The following is a 15,233-nucleotide window of genomic DNA, read 5'->3' as shown; positions in this document are numbered from 1 at the left end:
AGGGGCATCTCCTGATGTTCAGCCAAGACTTGGAGCTGATGGACAAATCCTGCACCACCCACACAGGCACCTGCAAAAGGACAGCTTCTTGCTGCTTGCTCCTGCCTGCAGGAGGGTAAAGGAAACACTTTCCCCAGAGATGACTGGAGGAGAATATGAGGCTACAGAAACAACTTGAGCAAGAGAATTTCTTGTTGGATGTGAAAAACAATCATTATGAGAGGGAAATGGAACTGGAAGAGGTTGCTCAGAAAGCCTGTGGAATGCCCATCCTTGGAGATGTGCAGAACTTGGCTGACAAGGGGGGAGGGCTCTGACCTTCCATGGTGTCACAGCTTTGGAGTTAGCCCTGCTGAGCTGGGGATTGGATTCTCCCCTGAGCTTCCTCATGACTTGAATATTCAGATGATTCAGTACCCAGTACAATAGGGGGAAATGTCTTAACTATTAAACATAGGCTTGAGTAATATATAAATTGGTTTATATTTAACTATTTTTAAAAATTATAGCTATTTTGATCAGTTAGTACCAAGGATGCAGATAATGTAGGCATCTAAGCCGCATATTTAATTTTCTTCTTGCAACCAGATGCTCTCCCACTGATGCCTTGTGAAGGCTGACCTAGAATAGAGGCTAGACAATGTTAAAGGAATAAAGTAGGTATTTATTAAAAGGTGTAATGCACCTTGGGTAGTACAAGAGCCCACCTAGGGCTATACCCTGGATGAACCAAAATGGTCACAAAATGAATGACCATTATAAGTTTTGGTCCATTAGCACATTGGAGTTAATTGTCCAATTACAGCTTTAGCCCATGCAGTCCCATCCTTCTCGTTTTTCTCTCTTCAGTCCACATTGTTTATGCTCTTGGGCCTGAGATTTGGATTGGTTGTCCTTGGTCCCCAGCTAGAGAAGGAATTGTTGTGTCTGCCTGCTCTGTGAAGAGAGCTCACCATCCCCTAACATGAAGCTCAGAACTACAAACTAAAGCTGTACAGAATCTGAAAAACAGAAAAGCTAAAACCTGAGGCATCATCAAGATTAAAATAATGCTCGTTGCACAATGTTTTTTTGCCTTAATGGAGATACCTGTAAATTGCATGTCTGAGGTCGTGGGGTGGTTCCAGCCCAGCCAGCAGCCAGGCACCACCCAGCTGCTCCCTCACTGCCTCCAGCCCTTCAGACATGGGGGCAGGACTGAAAGGACACTAGTCAAAAAGAAACAGTTGAATAATTAAGTTAAAATAATAGTACTTCTTCAAATTGTGAGGAAAAGAGGTAAAAAGAAAGGGAAATAAAACCATCCAGCCAGTCCTTAGGCAGTGCCCTTTGCACCACCTTCCGCCCACTTTATTCCTAAGAATGGTGCCCGATGGTGTGAGAAAACCCTTTGGTCACTTGGGGTCCCCTGTCCCAGTTGTGTCCCCTCCACACTCGTGGTGCACTCCCAGCCTCATTAGGGGTGGGGTGAGAAGCAGAGAGGCCATGATGCTGTGTAAGCCCTGCTCAGCAATAGCTGAAACATCCCTGTGTTATCAGCACTGTCTCCAGCACAAATCTGAAATACAGCCCTATACCAGCTACTGTGAAGGAATTTATCTCAGCCAGAACCACAGCTCCTGATGCTTTAGTTTTGTCTGGTTTAAGAGATTTAATGGGAATCTCCAGAACCAATTCAGCCACAGACCAAAGTCGCATCCTCCAGCTTAGACGTGGAGACCTGGGCACAAAGCTCTTGGTTGTGTACAGTTCAGTGAAGTGATTCTCAGGTGGGCCTGTGCCAATGGCTATTGAGTCTCCAGTGTTGCTGAGGGGCATTGACACTGAAGTTAACCAATCTGGCCAAATTAAGACAGGCTCTTCATTCTTGATTAAGATTTGTGCAAAGCTGTACCTCCCATCTGTCTAAACAAGCATCTGCTCTGCTGGTTTTCTGTCCATGGGAAGAGACTGTAAGGATTTTTCAATATCTGCTGTCAGTGCAAACATCAGATCCATCCATGCTTGACCTTGGTACATAAAACTTCCCTACTGGATAAAAGCTGTTTTAGCTGGAATGTTGATATTTAAAAGCAATGTAGTTCTTAATAAACAACTGGCAAGCTTTGCAACAGGATAGTCAGTGTGTGCATGGATTCATGAGCTCCAGATGTACCTCATCCACAACAGTGGCCTGACCAAAGGAACGAATGCTGCCCCAGCAGGTAGCTGCAAATCTGCCAACTGTTTATCTATCAACATCTTTATAAAAACTGTGTTCTTTGGCCTTCATTCTTCTACATCTGTTAACAGGCAGGTGTTCCGGTAATGACCTTTTAAATCTTGTGATTATACAAATTACTCAATGAATATGTAAATAAGTTTCTTTTTTTTGCTTCTCAGTCTCTCAGTATTTGCTCATATCATTAGATTAGAAAAGAATCCAAATTTACTGCCTTGTTTTTCCTCAGTGTATAATTTTGTTTTATTCATGGAATTCATGGTACAGATGCAATAGCCCTGTCAGCTAGGTAGGAAATAAAGGTCATTCCATCAACATCAGAAATATGTGGATTTCCTTTGGAGAACTCAGAGGTGATACTGCTAGGAAGGGTAAAGTATTTAAAGATAAACCTTTGTTTTCCTGGTGGCTGGTACTCAAGTGGTTCTTAAGAGGGTTGAAATAATTTTCTGTTAGTCTTGTAGCTGGTGAACATATTTCAGCTCAGTTTCTAGTCCGGCTCTACTAAACTGTTCTGCCATGAAAAAACATTGGCTTTCTGCAACACAAATAATGGTGTTGGCATTCCTCGAGTCAGGGTCTGTCAGGGCTTTCTCCTTAGGCCTTTGTGGCAAATTTCACCAGAATATCAGAGGGGTTCTGTGTTTCACTTGCTGTTCTCATTGCAAACTTTAATCGTGCAAAAATTTAAATCTACATTTTCCTTCTTTTTGGAAGAGACAAATAAATAGAACATTTCTCAAGCTGTTATCTTTTGTAAACCTGTACAACAAATTTGTTTCATCTTATTAATCAAAAGTGCTGTTGGGGAAGACGTGGTGTTTTTTGGGTGTCCTTGAAAACTTGCCTTAATCTTGAGACAGACCCTTTGAGATCTCTTCAGCTTTTTGAAGAAGTTGAACCTGACTTTCATTAATAAAATTTCTTGAAAAATGAGCAAGACAACACCAGTCTATGACACTTTTGGGTAACTGGCACTGGCAGGTGATGAAGAGCTGCCTGCAGAAGAAACGTTCTGGACACATTTGTACCTGTGAGTGCCGTGCCTGGAGCTCTTCCCTTTGTGCATATGCATTCAGGATCAGTGAGACTGAAGAAAGCAATAACCTAAAACTACTTTCAGTAATCAACATTGTTTGTAAGGACTTGGGCCCTTTTTGTAATGACCATGTTCATTTGCTTTGTTGTCTGGATGGGAAACAAAGCCCTGCATCTGCCACCTATCACAGCTTCAACTTGTGAGCTAGGAAAAGGCAGGATAAATTCTCAAGCTTCTTCCTTAGCAAATAAATGCCTTCATGTACAGATCCAAGCACACAAACCTTCAAAATAGCCAAGGAAGTTAAAAAAAATCCACCTTGCACCTGTTGTTTACTCCATGAGAACTGAAACTCACTTTTTATTTAAACTCCCATGTGCTGCTCTCAAGCGTTCTGAGGTCTTTTGACTTTCAGAAGGAAATTGGACTAATTTTGACAAAACCTTTCACCTTACCTGAAGGGTGCTTAGTGAAGGACACGCCTGATGAGTGTGATGTGAAACCAGGACACACAGCAGTGAACTTCCCATATTCTTTGCTGATCTGCTCCAGTCTCTTGCAGACCAAGACCATGGCAGAGTCCAGCTGTGCCTGTGCCAGCAGCCCCTGTTGTGGCCACTGCCTGTGTCTGAGAGAAGAGCTTGGCTTTGTGCTGGCACCTGCACAAGCAGCTGGCCAAGGGCAGCTTTCAGGAGCAGCTGCAGAATTTTCCACAGGAGGCCAGCAGTTCTTCAGGTTCATTAAACCCTTGCAAATAGGCACAGACCTTGCCTAATCTGCTCTGGATAAGAATTCTTGGTCCTGGGCTCTTGTCTGAGCATGAGTTGAGGCACAGCCCCAGGCTTCCAGCAGTGCTGTAGCTTTGGCTTTCATTTACTCAGCAATCACTGGGGGGTTTTCACTGGGTTAGGGTGTTCAGCATAGACGTGTTCTGGGTCTTCTCTAATCAGAGTCCTTTGTCTCTCCAGTTCCACATTATGGTTCTTGCAAAGTTGCAAAAATGATATGCTGTGGCACTGAGGAAATTTCATTCTCTGCTGTATCTGTCACCTCTGTTTGAAAACAGTGGGCAGTAGGAGTTCTGTTACTTTTATTTTGTTACTGCTCATGACTCTAGTAAGCAGAAGCTGTTACCAATCTTTTTCTCTTGTGTCATTCTTTTTAAGCAGAGGACCACCTTTTTCTTAGCTAAATAACTTGGTTCTCAAACACATGATGTGACAATTATTTATTTCATTACTTAGGATGTCACTTTACTAGATTCTTCCTACGTAAAATTCTAGGATTTTGTTTTATACTCTGTCAGCTTGTCCCAGTTTCAAATATATGTTCAAACTCCATTAGTTTATTCTTATTTTTTGTGCTATCATTAATAAAAACATTAAATAAGATGCTGTTCCAAAACATCATTAGTAATTACTTTTCAGTTAATCTTGTTCCCTCTTCCGTTCAGTTGGTTCCTTACCCATCTCACTACACCTACAATAAATCCTTGTCTTGGGTTAATCCATTTTTATTGTGCTGCAGTAGCAGATGCTCTGCTGTGAAGCTTTACATTTTAAGCAGGTACATTTTGGCAGTTCTTGCTGGAGAGGTACCTGAATCCTGTGTGACCCCATGCCCACATCAAAGGACATAGGGGATAGAGCCAGCCCAGCCTCCTTCAGAGTTCTCTGCAATGTGCAATGATGTATGCTTCCTGCCTTTTGGGGTAATTATTAAACATTTAGATAAACTGTTTTTGTTAGCTCAGTTTCCATCTGAATAAAGAATATTGATTTGGCTTTTTTTTTTTTTTAGTGTTGTTTCCTACTTGTTGACATCCTTACTTACCCACAGCCTAAAATGGTACCTGAGCACAAGCTTCTTAGTGAGAAATTCAGGCTTTGTGCACAGACCTTTCTGAAATCTTGTGGTGGCGATTAAAAAAAATTGTTTGCAACTTTATTTTCTTAGAACAGCCTCTAAAGGAAAAATACAGCATCTGTAAGAAGGTACAAATTCAATTAGACCACTCTAGGACAGTACTTAGAAACAAAACAAAAGAAAACAAAACAAAACAACCTGAAGTAACTCTACTTCCTGCTCTAGTTCAGGCTATTTGAGGACAGTGTGACTGTCCTGCATTGAAGGAAAAGCTCCTTTGACTGGATAGGCTCATTTTGCTGATCACACTGCCAAAATCTCTGTCCTTTCTTACACCATCCTCCATGGTGGACACTACCAATATATTACCAATAGTTTTACTCAGCATTTTCCCAGTTCTGCACAAAGAGAATTTCTAAGGCTTGTTCTATATTTAAAAGTGATCCTTTATTAAAGGGGATCGTCCTTCCTGACAAAAATCATTACCTTTCTGTTCTGTCCCCAGTTTCCCTCTCATGGGCTGCTCTCTTGGTCTGCAGGACAGTGGTTTCCATGGGTCTGTCCCCCCACAGTGTGTAAAACACTTGTTTGCCAGTGCCTGAGCTGGTCACTGGGCACAGCAGATGAGTTTGCCTCGTGTACAAGAGCTGCTGGGAAATGTGTAATGATCACAACAACCTATATTCAAACTCAAGTAGCAAAAATGTCTGAGATGGACACTGCATGGTGCTCTCTATGTCCCAAGAATCTGATTTTTAAAGGAAAGAAGTTAAAGGTGGGTTTACCATCTTCCAGATCAGATTTTTTTCTCCTTTTGTAGGTGTCTCATTGTCAGAATTTTAAAAGTTAATGTTATGCTAGGGCTCAAAAAGGATATAAAACCAGTCTACCTGCCATGAAATTGAGAAGTGTTTGATGCAAGAAAGAGCTCAAGGGATCTGATTACAGCCTCCTGGTTCCCTGATTTGATCTACACTGGAATTGACAGCAAACTTTGGTTCCTAAGCCATCCATCACAGGTCAGCCAGCCTCTGGGGGATTCTTATCTTCCCAGCTGAGATCACAGAGCCTTAAACTGCCTGAGTAGCACATAGAGATCAGGGAACCCAGCCTGCAGTTTTTAATTTATCAGTGCATCATGATGCATTGATTGAATGCTTAAAAGCAGGCCTGTTTCAGTGTGATCTAATATTAGAAAGCACTCTATCTGTGCTATCTGATAAGACTCTCCTGGGCAATTAGCACATCTGAACAGGTGTGATGCTTTTGACTCTGGAAATAAACTGACTGTGGAAAAAAATACATGAAACCTCTTTTTTTTGTTGGTTGGGGAGCTTTTTTGCTGGTTTGTTTGTTTTAATTATAGTGAGAGGGAAGCAAATTTTTTTTTTTTTCATAAACCTATTTGTGAAGACCATCTTCATCCTTTAGGCTCTCAAGCTTCCTGTTGTGGGTCCAGTTTAGGACAGCTCTTTTATATCTAATTTTATTCATCTGCTAATGAAAGAAAATGCCAGTTACAAGTATTTTTTCTAATTGTATTTAATGTGATTCTTGCTAGTAGAATTTTGTGCCTTTACCATTTCTTCACCATAATTTTCCTTTTTTTATTGGCAATCTAGAAGGTGAAATGGTAGAATATTAAGTACCCATCTCACACCTCAGAGCAAGAACCTTGTTCATCTGTTTGCGTACCTTTTTGTCATGCACAGTAGAAGCTCTGTTATAGGGAGCAGAAAAGCTCATGAGAGATGCCCAGCCTAGGAGGGAGATTCCCTAGAGAAGCAAAGTAGGTATTTTTGTTTGGGTTTTGATGCTCCATTGGAACACTCTGAACTTCAACAGGGAGCAACAGCAAGGCTTTTAAAGTGGTGATTCAGAACAGAAAAAGAGCATTGCCTTTTCTATTATTCAACTTTTAATATTTTCTCTAAAACCCATGATTGTTCTCAACATAATCTTGTACTTGCAGAGACACATAATGTAATTTCAGTGTAGCCTAAACAATGTTCCTCTCCCCAGCTGTCATTACCATGAACTTTCCCTATCTTTTTTTTTTCCTGATCACAGCGTACCCTCAAAAAGTGACCTTCCTTTAAAAGAAATGCATCATAGGCCCAAGTAGTCTTGTACTCTGAGATACCAGAATGCTTGCAGCAAGAATTGCTAATATTTTAAACTGGAAATTATGTGCTTATTTTATTTTTTATTCCTTTTTAGCTATTCAAAATAACCCATGTCAAGAAACATTGTATAAAACTGCAGTGAAAAGGATCTGAGCTCTGTTGCTCCTGCTCCATTCTGAGTTGCTATCAAACATATTGGTCAATTCTACATTTCCTTTACAGTGTACCAGGAAGAAAATATCCTCAAGGATTCTCCAAGCTTATAGACACACAGCAGCTAGAGCAAATATTCTAACCTCTGGGCAACAACCAGGTTTGCTTCTGTGTTTTACAGTAACTAGGACAATAGCACATGGAGAACTGAATAGAACACTGAGGATGAGCTTACCCCCAAGGCAGATTGTCTCCAGTAACAGGCAGCCAAAGTCAGAGAGAGTTGCTGGAGAAAATAATGGAGTGACATAAGTGACTTTTTGACAGTTTGCTGTCCCACACTTCCTCTCACCAGCACAGCAAGGGGCTGAAAAATGCAAGAATCTGCACTTTGTGCTTTGTGAAACCAGATCCTCCCTTGAATGTCTTCAGGATGAGAGGAACAGATTCAAGCTGTGCCAGGTGAGGTTTAGATTGGATGTTAGGAGGAATTTCTTCACTGAAAGGGTGGTTGATCATTAGAATATGCTGCCCAGGGAAGGGATGAAATTACCATCCCTGAAAGTGTTCAAAAGATGTGTGGTTGTGTCACTTGGGGATATGGTTTGTGGCAAACACAGGGTTGCTGGGCGAACAGTTGGATTCAATGATCTTGGAGGTCTTTACCAACCTTAAAGATTCTGTAATTCTTTGAAACACATAAAGACGTGGTTTAAGAGTGTTATTAGAGCTGAAATTCAGGCACTCAAAAGTCAAGTGATATCAAATGAAGATGTGGACAGCTTAAATGTCTCCTGTGATTATGTGATTATGTGTCAAGTGACACATCTTCAATCACATTAAGAGAAGTTACTCATTGCACACAAACTGTTCCTGTACCTGCTCTGTGGATCATGCAAACCCCTTGCTGCTGATGACACAGCAAATGGGCAGTGTTTGTATCCCCTCATGGTTCAGCACACAGCTCCACACTGAGCCTGCTGCCTGCTGTGCACAGCCAGCTCCTTCTGCAGTGACATTACCTTTGCACTTCCCACTGCAGTCCCAGAATCTCACAGTGATTCATGTCTCTTTCCAGCTCCCTGTAGGTTTACTTATCACCGTCTTCAAAATGCACAGTGACACTAAGGTAAAAAATTTCCACAGATTTTTTTCCATGTTTGTCAGATTATAACACTTGTTGCCTTGAGGCACCCATCTTCAGCTGTGAGTGCTCAGCACTGGAACCAGGCTGCAGGTTCTGAGTCAGGTACAGCAAGTGGGGGACATAACCAGAGCCTCCCCAGCAGCTTCAATCAGCTACAGGCCAACTCTTTCAGAATGACAAAGTGCAGTAATCTCATTCATCCTTTAATTGAGTACAAGAGGAGTGGCTATCCCAGGGGATTAGTTACTTCTTGTAAAATCCATTCACCAAGTATCAAGTCTTACAGATTAACAAAACTGGATGAAAACAGAATTTTTAAAGTGTTTTTGAATTCCCTCCCATTAAAAAACCTAATTAATTTTAAAAATTGGCTCCCTATTGACATTTCAAATCCATTTTGATCAATGGCAACCAAATCTAATTATTCATTGCACACCTAAGGGTTTCAAGATGGTTTTGAAGAACAAGAACCTATTATCCAAAAGCATTACAATTGTCTAATCCTTTCACTTGGATATCCCATCATGGTGTGCTCAGACAGCAATTTTTTAAGCTGCGCTGTAAATGCCCATTAAAATCAGCAGATATTAATGTGGTTTTGTTTCAAAATCTGCCTCAAGAGACTGAAAAACAGGCAAGTCCCAGTTCAGCTTGTGCTGGACTGAGTGACAGTGAGTGTTAGCAGGAAATTCAGCCTTTCCCACTCAGAAGGGACCAGCTCCAGAGCACCTCAGCCACCTGTGCTTGTTCTCACAGAGGCCATCCCTCTCCCAGGAAAGCCCAAATTCCCTTTTATAGCATGACACCAGATATGAAGATGTCAGAATGTCCCCAGAGCTGGATCATCAGTTACTGTAGCCCTGCCTTGAGACACCAGGGGTTTGTTCTTCACAGGTTCTGGACATTCACTCATTTTTACTTGCTTCACTCCACCTTTGCCTTCTCTTCCATCAGCTTCACACCAAACAGCTTCAGCAACCTGTTTCCTGTAGGTATCACCAGCAGTGGTATTTGAACAAGTCAGCTAGAATTTTAGATGAGCCTTAAATGATTTTGGGTTCAATCCAGACCTGCAAATGCCTACATTAACAGAAGCTGCTCTCTCCAGCATCCCTAGCAAAGCAGCAGGAGAGATTATGGAAATTTTCCTCACACATGCACACTGAAGTGGCTGGTGTGTTACCAAGGCTTCTTACAGCCTTGGAAGTCAGCCCTGAGCACTCATATACAAAGATGTTTAGGTCTTCAGTTAATGTAAGTCACAGCTCCTGCTATTCTCACTGGTAATTTTCTCTAGCTGCATTTCATCTCTTAGGCCTTGAACATTCCACTTTAGGCTCCTTTCCAGAAACATAAAAACCATTATCATTCAGTTACAGCACAGGGAATAAAAGACAGGCTCACATCTTAGCAGTCATAACTAAAATCAACCTACTTTTTTCTTTTTATTTTCCTTTTTAAACTTCATCAGTCATGCACTTGCACAGTTCTCTAGGATTTTTCCTTCTGGCTCTGTATTGAACTCCTGTTCCTCAGTGATGCTGAAATATCTAGAGTAAAACTTTTAGTGTGCACCAGAGCAAAGCCTTTTTCTAATAAAATTTTGGAAACAAGAAAAAAAACTTTAAAATAGCTGAGAACAGCCAGGCAACATCATTCTTAGATATAACAGAATTGCTATGATATTCATAAAGTTAATCATACCACTAGCTTCCATCAAACAGTCTGATATCTTCTAGACCCTGCAAATATTTATTTTCATGCTAAACTGTATTCAGTATGAATTCATTAAAAAATTTCTAAGGCTCTGCTAGTTTTATAGACATTAAATAAAAAATACTGAAATTGGTAATTTCTGTATCAAATGCTAAAATCCTCTCAAATAATTTTAGTTACACAATTAATTATTCAAAAATTGAAAAAGACCACAGCCACTGCAGACATGACCTTGGACTATACATTTTCACACCAGTTTAAGACTTTTCCCTTTAGGAACTTTCTACCCATTTGTCCTAAAACTTTGTCCCCAACTTCAGAATACAGCCACCAAATTTATGGAATTTGAAATTTATGGAGAGACTGAGGCTTTTGGTCTCAGTAGTCCAGCCTTCTATAGAGCTTCTTATGCTATAAACATTCATTGTCTCAGGCACTGGGTGGCTTTTTAGACATATTGCTTATAACTATTGCAGAATAAAGTCTTTCCTTCTTAATTGCTTTAAAATATTAACTATTTAAATTCTATATTTTAAAAAATGTTTACATGGAGTGAGTTATAAATTTTCTCTTACTGAAAGGATCAAATACACAAAGCTAGATAGACACACCTATACTTTTCAACACAGATGAGTAAGAGAAGTTATGTTTTAGTGCATAGGTCAAAATTTCTATTAAACTTTGTTGATATTTTTAATACCAAGGGCTATTACAGTCTCTGCAATACAGTTGAAATACCCCCCCTCACATAATTTGAATATAAATATTGTGACTTTAAACTTTTCATCAACAGTAGTGAATAAATGTCACTAAAGCATGCCAGGACATAAAGTGTGAACAGTTCTGCAGTCACTGCTTGGGTGTCTCTGTGAGATCACCCTGCAGAGTGCCCAGTGTGTGTCAGCTGCCAAAGCAGAGGTTATGACTGCTCACACCAACAACCTGCACAGTGGCAATTGTTGCTGCCCCTCTTGGCACCATGGCACCCCAAGATGTGGCTCTAGAGATGGGGTTTGTGGCCTCATTTTTCACAGTCTTGTGCAAGAAGTCCTCAAATGACACACAAGGTGCAGGAGGATCACTGCTGCTCAAGCAGCTCTTTCTGCCCTCCAAAAGAGCTCGCTCACCAGGTGTGGTGAATGTTACACGTGCATCAGAGCCTCCAAAACCTCCCTCAGTGTCTGTGGACACATCTAAAGGCTTTGAAGATTTTACCTCCATCCTCTCAGGCCAGAAATGGAAATAATAAAACAATATAAATTCTGTCTTTTCTGGGCACAGATACACCACAAGCCTCTCTATCTCTTCCTCTCTTCTTTCACCCTTAACCCCCCAATACATCTTAAAGCTCTGCCAAGATATCCAGGTTACTGAATCTGAGATAAACTGCCTGATAGGTATTGTTCCCTGTGGACTTTGGGCCCATTAGCAGGACAAATGATCTGCAATTAATGTGCTCAGAAGTTTGGATTTGGGGAGGGGAGAGTGGAGGGGACAAGAGGATGAGAGCAAGAAAGAAAATGAAGAAGATAATTTTAATGCTTTTTTTTTCTCTCTAAGGGCTTGTTTGTCTGTGCAGGTAGAGTGTAGTTAGCATAGCTGGCACTGACCTTTTGTTCAGGCTCTTCTTTATACTTGGATAAACTGACAAATAGCTCTGTGATCCTTGGATGAAACATGCACTTCTACCCAGTAAAAATATACAATTTCCACAATCACACAGGTGTGCCTATGCTTATAAATATAATTCCCATTTGAAATTTGAAAACAGACCTGTAAAGGCTTTCAAACACAACCTCAGTAACCAGGTACACAGTAAAACTCAGAGGTGACCTTTGTGTGTTGTAAGTTCTATTACTTACCCTCTAACTATCCTGTATTATTTAAATCCTGTTTACAACATTTGATTCATATCACAATTATTTACAATTTGACAATATTAAGAGTATTTTCCTTTTGTGTATCTTTAGGCCTAACTTATTCTCTGGCAATGTTCTACTTTGACTGAACCCTGTGTTTCTTTTTTACACCCAATCAATGTCTGGTTTGTGTAATTTTGGCACTTTTTTGTTCTTACATCTCTAAAAAATTCTACTATTAACTCAATTCCCAGCTGATTAATTGACCACTCCTAATATTTAATTCTAAACAGTAATAAATCAACAAAAGAAATCCTATAATGATCTTCTTGCCTCTCCCATGCTAAACTACTACCTACAAGGTCTTTTCTAACAGGGCCATTTGCTTTTAATATAATCTTGGATGGCCCAGTGAAATTGAGAGAGGCTGACCTAAATATCCAGTGGTTAGTTCATGTCTTTGAATCAACCAGAGCAAAAATTTAAACCTTTAAAATACCACCAGGCCACACAGGTGTCCTGGCTACTGAGGTAATTATCCATCCTGGGATCATTTCTGGCCCCCTCTGGATCTTTTTTTCTAGCCCTTACTAGTGAATTTTTGATTAAAACATGAATATTTCTCATGAAAAGCCTTAGTCAGACAACACAGCATTTTCAAACAGAAAAGTGTTCCCTTGAAAAATCTCCTGTTCAGCTGTGGTTGCCATGGATAAGGATGTAAATCTTTCACATGCATAAAATCATATAGATTATCCAGCTCTGTTTTTACTTTGCCTAGCATGTTTTTCACATCTAAATGGGCATCATTAAAAGATTTAGCTCCAGCAATTAAGGACATGCTAAACCTCAGTGTGTTGGACTGGATTTTCACTGGGTTGAATTTTTCAGTTCTGTAATTCCCAATGTCATTCTTTCATGAAGCCTCACCCTCACCTCCAGACACACTAGCAAGGAGAGCTGATACTCCACCCTACCTTTCAATATCTTTAGAATGCCTCAGCAAAAATATTTAAATATGCCCATAGAGAAATAATTTGCTGATACTGTTTTTCCAAAACTATGAAGTTCCACAGTTGTGTTTGAGCCCCACAATATCCCTGACTTCAGGAATGGAGTCATTTCTCTAGTCTTTCTAGAAATCTTCACAAATGACTTGCACACTTTAGGATTTCTTTTTCCACAGTTCAGAAACTTTTTGAAAATATAAGAAAGCCCACAATCAAAACAACCTCACAAGGTTGGTAGACCTAAGCATGGATGCCTAATTTATTATATGAACTATTGAAAACCTTGGCACTGATAATTGTCTTGATGAAATGACTGTGAAGCAGCAAGGAAGATGCATGTGACACGTTATTTACACTCTGGTACTGTTTTTCATCTAATTTGCACACAGACTCAAGCCTTGCAGTTTTTACACTTCATTAACAAAATTCATTATACCTAATACACATTACTTCAATCTGTCTGCTCCTGGGGCTTTAAGACAGATCTGTGTATCTTTGTTAGGTGAAGTCTACTACAAAACTGTAAAATACAGCCAGGCAGGGAATGCCTTGCACTTCCCAGTCCTGAGAATTGCTACTTGAGTTATCTCCAAATGCCTAATTCACCTACTGATTGACTCCTTACTCTTTCCTTGACACCTGATTCCTGTTTTTACTGGATTTGGATATTCAAGGATTTCCTCCTGTCCTCAATGAATGCCCTTTCTTGTCCTGATTTTTCACATTGCTTCAAACGCTTTTGAACAAATGTCGTTTTTTTGCTAATCCTCTGCACAGAGTGGTTATGAGAATTTTAATTTCCTTTTAAAATCTGCATAGTATTTGATCATAAATTCACAGGAACTATGCAAATCCTTCCTTGCAGAGCTGCCCTGATTCCCAGCAATATCACTGCTGTTTTGTATTTTGACGTACAACTTGTTCTCTCGCTGTGCCTGCCATTTGCTGCTTTCTTACCTTCAGTTGTTTTGCAGTTCTCTGCTAATTCTGATGACCTTTTTCCTTGTTCCCACTACTAGCTTTTAAAGCCAGATGGTTTGCATAACCCATGAGAATATCCTAATTTATGTTTCAGCACTTTCATTTCTCATCTTGTCCTTTCCACAGAATGCTTTTCCCTCCTTTTCTCTTTCTCCTCTTATAGTGCTCAGATTTCTCTCAGTGTCGTCAGAATTGATTTTTCTGAGGTAAAGGGACCTTTTGGCTTTGTGAAACCGTTCTCCTGCAAGGCATAAACAGTCATGTAACAGACCTCAAGAGCAGGAATGTTTGAAAAGACCATCCAGTATCAATACATTTTTTTGAAATTTCTGTTTTCTGAATCAAGTATTGCCCTTTTTGCATCTGAGTCACCAACCTTAACCACAAAGGAAAGGAAGTGACTTTGCACCAGTTCTAGAAGCAATGATTTTTTTTTTTCCAGCACAGAGGTTCATGGTTTCCCACAGAGCAGAACTGAGAGGACAAGAGTTGTCTGTAGCTGTCTGTAAGTGCCCCTTGTTCTCCCCATGGGCTCCTATCCAGCCCCCCTGCCCCAAGTCTTGGAAGTGAGCAAGGAGGAAGGTCTCTGCTCTTCCAGGGTTAGCCTGTTCTGTGGACTTTTGTTATTTGCTTTTCTGCTCTATGGCAAAGCCACTTCATGTACTAAAATTGTTTCTCTTTTTAAATACCTCGAGCATGTCTCAGTCTGGTTAAAGGCAGAGATGAAGCAGGTCAGGTGTAGTTAGGGCTGTCTACCTGAAGGTCGTGGGAATCTGAAACTTCAGGGAGGAATAAAGCAGATGTTTAGGTGACAGAGGGAGCTGGGACCAACATCATATGGTGTGGCATGGAGCTGGCTGTCCTGGCCAAAAACACATCCCCCTGTATGGACACATGGCACCTGTGCTGTGTCACCTTGGTGGCTGTGATTAAAGGCTGAGTAATATTGCTACAGTGAATTTGTGAGAAAAGGAGAGCCTGTGAGCCAGGAGGGACTCCATGAGCTTGAGACTCCTGATCCCTCCTGGCAGCCTGGACTGATGCTCCCACTTGCACAGAGTGTTTTGGGGACAGGAGTGGGAGGATGAACACTTGTGGATGTCTCCCAGGAAAAC

The sequence above is a fragment of the Melospiza georgiana genome, chromosome 1 (assembly GCF_028018845.1).
Source record: "Melospiza georgiana isolate bMelGeo1 chromosome 1, bMelGeo1.pri, whole genome shotgun sequence".
NCBI classification, from domain to species: domain Eukaryota; kingdom Metazoa; phylum Chordata; class Aves; order Passeriformes; family Passerellidae; genus Melospiza; species Melospiza georgiana.
This window is presented reverse-complemented; position numbering follows the sequence as displayed.